Below are 7,130 nucleotides of genomic sequence, written 5' to 3'. Positions count from 1 at the left end.
CCAACTTGGAAATGAATGTGATTCTCTAGCTTCAGTGTTTTCATCTGAACAGAAAGTTATTAGTATTAGAGCATCTAACAGATGTTCAAAACTGGCATTCCGTTCTATGGATCTGGCCAGTAGATATATTTGGTTTAGCCCAGTGTTTTCAAACAGCAACACAATTTTTTATTAAAAGATTTTAATTAAAAATCTGGATTTAATTTTTTTCTTGAAATACTCAAAACTCTGTCCCAATACAGCTCAGAAGTTTCCAGGTGGCAACGCTCAGCTTGAGCTGGGTAGAGACTGCCCTCCACAAATGCAAGGCCCCTCTAGCTGGTTTCAGTTCTGCTCTCAGTCTTAAATGTGCTCATGTGCTCCCACCCAGCCTGCTTTGCTCAGGCCTTTAATTATGTGATCCCTAACTTAATACATCCATTCAAGATCTCAGATTCTGAGATTCATTCAGTTAATAAAAATGCATTAATTTGTTAGTTCCTAAAATGGTAAGCCTCTACCTAAAAGAGGTTAAAGTCAGAGAAAATGAGTAAGAGAATAGTTAGGCTCCAGTGGACAGATACATGTAAGGGAAAATGGAAAATGGGGTACTGATCATTTGGATGAACTTGGACTTGTAGGCAACAGATAAGATCCTTGGGAAATAAGGACATAGGAAAAATAAGGCACTTACAATTTTGGCAAGGAAGCACAAAAAATGAATTTTGAACTCGAATCATGGAAGGGAAGAGTAATTTATTGAGTATCTTTTGGGGACCAGAAACTGTGCTAACCTCATGTTATTACTGGATGTGTTAAACCTCATAGCTTATTAGGTGCTGGGTATCTTCCCATTATAAGATGAGAAAATTTAGACTCATAAAGATTAAGTAACTTGCCCAAGGTCACTCATCTAGTAACTGTCAGAAGCAGAATTTGAATCTAACTCTAAACCCACAGTTCTTTCTACCATATCACCCATCATTTATTTCCTAGCTTGTCTTGTAGTCAACCAGACTTGAGAGATATGGAACTGGGGGGAAAATGAATCTGCCTTGGTTTCATTTGAACAAATATGACTAGATTCTGTAGTTTCATTAAAGATGCTCGTTCCAACAAGTATAAAAAGATTAAATTTGGACCCTAAATCAATTACCTATAAAAAATTAGAATATCTTTCCCTAAATAATCAGCAGTATTGTAATCACCTATACCAGTGGGCCTAAATATCTTAGAAGTCATTCATTCACCTTGAAAAGTTTAAATATTACTATTTTCAAAAGTAAGGGTAGGTAAAAAAGACACACCTTTCCCTGGACTGGTTGCTCAGTTGGTTAGAGTGTTGTCGTGAAAACTAAGGTTGCAGGTTTAATCCCTGGTCGGGCACATACAAAATCAACCAATGAGTGCATGAGTGGGTGGAACAACAAATAGATATTTCTCTCTCTCTCCCCTTCTCCATCCCCCTCTGCCCCCCGACTCTAAAAATCAATGAAAAATATTTTTTAGCCCTAGCTGTTTGGCTCAGTGGATAGCTGTTTGGCTCAGTGGATAGCCTGTGGACTGAAGGATCCCAGATTCTATTCAGGTCAAAGGCACATTCCTGAGTTATGGGCTTGATCCCCAGTAGGGGGCGTGATGGAGGCAGCCAATCAGTGATTCTCTTTCATCATTGATGTTTCTATCTCTCTCTCCCTCTTCCTTCTCTCTGAAATCAATAAAAATATATTTTAAAAATTATATTGTAAAAGAAGACATACCTTATGACAATTTAAAAATACCAGGAAGAATTTTGTGAATCCTTATTATTAAACAGACATGAATGTCATTTTATGAATGTTTATGTTAATGTCCATTCAGTCACTTTCTGTTTTCACAAAATTGAGAATCATGATAAAATCTTTCTTAAAGTATGCACTGGTGGAAACACTCATAAACACAATAAAAACCTGGGTACCCAGCTTTTCTTAATTTTTATAGAATACTGGAGAAAAATATATTGTCTGCCATAGTTTCCTTAATCTTTCTTGAAAAAAGAGGGGCTTTAATTACACAGGAGATTAAAGGAGACAAATAGTAACCAATAATTGCCTTTCAATTTCTGAAGTATGGTTGTGTTTTTTTAAAGGTTCATTGTATTTCTTTATGTTCATCACTAATTGCAACACAATCTTAGAATAATAATCCAATATTTATTCTATCATGTTTCTCTCTTGCTATGTTATACTGTTTCAGGATTCCACATGCTAATAAAATACTGGTAACGTTAGATAATTAGCTGCACAAATACTTTTGCACAATTAATTCTCTTTCTGTGTTTTAAAGATGAGGAGTATAAGAAACAATTACTCATGTTATGATCGGAATTTAAAAACAAGGCCAAATAGCAGAGTCCCCTACTGTTTGTGCTCTATAGTATAACATCTCTTGATTACTCTGACAGAGTTCCAGTCACAGGTTGTGAGTCAGAAAGAGGATTTTCAATGTCCAGCAGCTAAATGTGTCAGCCATGACATTTCTGAAAGTTCTATTTTTATATACAGAGAGGAGGAAAAATCACTTCTTTGTATCTGTCCTTTGCAAAATTCTCAGTTTAACTCCAGCTTTAGATCTGTACAATAGTGAATGCATTCTTAGTTAACATGACAAGCTAAGGACATCTTTAAACTAAAATAATTGCATGTAATGAAAAAAATAATCTACACAAGTTTGTCCCTTCTACATTCTTACTCCCCCGTTCCATCATAAAGCCTGTTAAAATGCAGTTGAAATAATACAAAATACAATTCAAATCCCACCATTGTCCTAATCCCTTTTTTTCTACTCTTATACAGCTTATCTAAAAATGTTAAAATGTAACTTGCTTGAATTATAATATATGTGAATTAAAAGTCAGTATTGTTTGGAAGCTCCTTTTAATTGGTCTACAGGGAGGTTTTCTGTATATATTAAAATGATTGTATGCCTGAATTATAACAAACCTACCTTTAAACTTCCTTTGTGTTTAAATACATATTAGAGGAAAACCATTTTAATACTTTTTAGAGTAGGCTTTATTGCTAAAATTATTGGTTTGGCAGTCTTGGCATAAATGGAAATTTCTGATTGGCTGTCATATCAATGTCAGTGAAGCTCAGGAAATGCATGGCCCTGGCTGTTTTCCTTATTTTTATTTATAAATTCTGTTTCATAAAAGCAATAAGATGCTCCAGGCCTTGCAGTTCTGGGGGATTATTGCACTTGTCAGGTGGTAAAAATCACTGGTCCCTCTGCCTTGTGCCTGGAACACCACTAGAGGCATGTAATCATTGAGAAATGCAGTTTCTGGAATTTCTTAATGCTTTATTATGACATATCTAACTTCTAAAATAAATGATTTATTTTGAAGGCTGGAGATGTCATAAGAGTATTCAACCAGTAACTAAGGGATGGAGAGGAAAACAAAATGTACATCATGGAGGTGGAAAGAAATGGCCAATGAGCGGCCAACTTACAATGAGTCTTACAGCTTACAATGAAGGATATAAAAACAAGAATAAAGTATGTTTTATATTAAAATTGAGAAGTTGGCTAGGACTGGACAATATATTTGTATACTAATGTAGATTGTCTCACCATAATATTCTGTTTCTTTTCTCCCTTACAAAGGGGCATTAAAATGTTTATATACCAAAACATACATGACATATATTGCAATAATAAATGCATGCAAGTTACATTTGAAAAAAAGTAATTTACCCTGACAGAAAGTCTACACACTATTTTCTTCTATTAAAATATCCTACTTGATATAATTAGCATAATACTAAAATTTTAAAATATTGAAAAGTACTCTTGTGAAAATTATAAGCAGCATGATTTTTAAAGCAAATGTAATGTAAAATTCAGGCTTAAGTTGTACAACAGTGGATAGAGTTTTAAACTTGAAGGTTAAATTTCTATTTCTAAACAATTGTTTTGAAGTAAGTTTCTGTATCTCAACAATTGTCCTAAATAACAATGTAAACCAAAAGAGACCAAATGATCTTTTCAGGAAAGAATACCAAAGTTTTTCTTGGAAAGGGGCCAGTTTTAGGTAGGGGGTGTTTATGGCCTGGGGAGTTACTGTAGCACTAGAAAAAGATTAATAATTTGCACATGTGAGATTCTTGGAAGGCAGGATACAGCTGTAAAGAATTAACCCCTCTTGAGAGATGTAAAAACACAGAGCAGCTGAGAGGAGACCTATTGGGAGGTACTAAAAACTATTCAGGCTACAGATGTCCTCCAACTGAAGCAGGGAAAGTACATTTGGGAACTGACAAGCTTTTGTCTTTGCTTATAAATGGGCATGTTATTTAAAAAATTGTTTTTCAAGACAAAAGAGCCAATTGTGCCCAATTAAAATATATTATTTGATGTTAAGCAAGCATTATAATTACTACACTATAATGAGTTGTTTAAAGAAATTGAGGACTACAATGCTTTGCTCAAGCATGAATTAAAATGGAGCCACTCAAAGGAAGGTGTGCCCTTCCTTGTGATAATGCCCTGTACCTCTACCTTTCTGAAATGTCACTCTACTGACTGAGACTAATTTTTCAGAATACACACATGTACTAGAAAAAAAAAGTAATTAAATTAAAACATTTTGTCAATGGCTAAATGAAAGGTCCAAATTTCATTTTAACTGAAATTGGTGGTTGATTTTTGCTTCATGGGAGAGAAAAGTGGCTGTTATGCTTCAATAAAAGAAGCCCAAACCCTAGGTGGTTTGGCTCAGTGGATAGAGTGTTGGCCTGTGGACTGAAGGGTCCCAGGTTTGATTCTAATCAAGGGCACATGCCCGGGTTGCGGGCTTGATCCCCAGTGCGGGGGTAGGGAGAGGAGGCAGCCAATCAATGATTCTCTCTCATCATTGATGTTTCTATCTCTCTCTCCTCCCTTACTCTCTGAAATCGATAAAAATATATTTTAAAAAAAGAAGCCCAACATAACTTTTTTAAAGGTCGTAAAACACAGGTTTAAAGAGTGAAGACATTACTAAAAACATTTTATGAAATCTACTTGAAGTAAAACTATTTCATCATTCCAATTTTCTTGGAGCCTGAAGCAGAGATGGAAAAAATACACAACTGACTTAATGTATAATTTGGTACCTTAGTGTTTCTTCCAAAATAATAGGTCAGTGGTTCTCAAAGTGTGGTCTTGGGTCCCCTGGGTCCCCCTTTTCAGGGGCCTCATGAGGTCAGACTAATTTTCACAATAAAACTAAGGCACTGTTGTTTATTTCACTGTGATTGTCTCATGAGTGTTCAGTGAACTTTCCAGAGGCATGTGATGACATCATCACTCTGGTGGTTAATGGAATGTGTGCTTGTGTATTTTAGTGTTCAGGGGAATTTTCTAGCTAAATGTTTGGGGGTCATCAATACATTTTAAGACTATAAACTAGTCTTGAGACCAAAAAGTTTAAAAGGTATTAAAATATGGTCACTGGCCCACTTCATAATAACATCCTTGCCTGTGTCTTTAATGTTTTCAATGCTTTTTACATAGTGTTAAACACACTGCAGTTGATATTATCTTGATAGAAGACTGTACAGACCTGTTGTGGGAACATGACTCTGTCCTTAGCAATAGAATATTTAAAACCAATGAGATATAATTGTAAGTGTCAACAGCATATAAAAGAGATGAAAGTAGAGCTGCTGTCCTGGGTTGGGAAAAAACACAGACTGCCTATAGGTTGGCTCCAGCAGCTCCTCCAAAACCTTTTTCCATTGAAACATTATGAAAACCACCATGTTAGATTTTCTATGTCTATTGTGTGTATATGTGTGTGTTCTCCTACACATATATTTTATTTGGTTTCAATAACAACCCAGTGAGGTATTAAAAAAGAGATATTATCCACTATAAATATAAAGAAGTTGAGATCCTAGGAGATGGGAAATGAATTGCCCAAGGTCACACACTAGTATGTGATGCACCCAAGTTTGATATCCTTGCCTTCTGGTTCCATGTACAGAGTCCTTATCTCTATACCTTTCTGACCCTATTTGGCATTCTTGGCTGCTAATTTTTTAAATTTTTTCATTCATTTCAGAGAGAGGAAGGGAGAAGGAAAGATAGAAACATCAATGATGAAATTCATCAATCGGCTGCCTCCTGCACGCCCCCTACTGGGGATCAAGCCAGCAATCTGGGCATCTGCTCTGATTGGGCATTGAACTGTGACCTCCTGGGTCATGGGTTGATAGTCAGCCACCGAGCCACTCAGGCTGGGCTTGGCTGCTAATTTTAATAATTATTACATATTTAGCTCTCTTCTCCCTTAGGAATGAAGGGAGAAGAGCCCCCTTTACTTAACCTGAGTTATCCTTAGGAATTCTCTTCTCAAACCTTACCTTGGCAAACATTGTTTCCCCAAGTGGAAATAAACAAGCAAACAAGCAAATAAACATGAGAGGGAGAATAGAAAAGGAGTAACCATTCACAAACGGTATAATTCTAAGATGACAGTGTTTTTGCCTACATTCTTCTCTTTTGGCCCCACCCAGTTTATCTATTGCTCCTTTAGTGCACATTTGTAAGTTGAAAGAGAGAGGTATAAAGAATTTAAATTCTTCATATATTATACACACAGAAATTATTGTTTGAGGTTTTTAAAATAAATTGTTTTAACTGAAGAGAATGATGCCTCTTGCATCCTTATTTCAGGTAAGTAAATAAATGTTAACAGCATAAAAAGCTTTCTAAGGGCACCAAAGGTAAGAAAACAGATAATTTCAACAATTTACAAGGCAAATCTATAGTAGATTTGATTTAATCACTTTACTGTTGTTTTTTTTCCTCATTAGGTAGTTGTTACTAGACCATCTTTTCCTTTTACATAAATTCTTCTTCCTTCCTCAACCTGCAACAGTGATACCTCAACTTTTATCTGCAGCTCAGTTGTGTGTTCAGTGGGGGAATTGGACTTCGACAGCAGTATGATCTTTCTGAGGAATAGGTCAGTCTCCTACTGAGTTGGAATTTGTAACCTTCTTGGGGTTGCCTGGCCCAGATATTTTTTGTTAGACCAAGAACTGAACATGGCCATTATTTTCAGACTTCAGAGAAACATTCACAAGCAGGTTTGCTCTATCTAAAGCTATATTAAAAGCTCC

Source organism: Myotis lucifugus, unplaced genomic scaffold (genome assembly GCF_000147115.1).
Source record: "Myotis lucifugus unplaced genomic scaffold, Myoluc2.0 scaffold_5, whole genome shotgun sequence".
Classification (NCBI taxonomy): Eukaryota; Metazoa; Chordata; class Mammalia; order Chiroptera; family Vespertilionidae; genus Myotis; species Myotis lucifugus.
Note: the sequence above shows the minus strand (reverse complement) of the source record.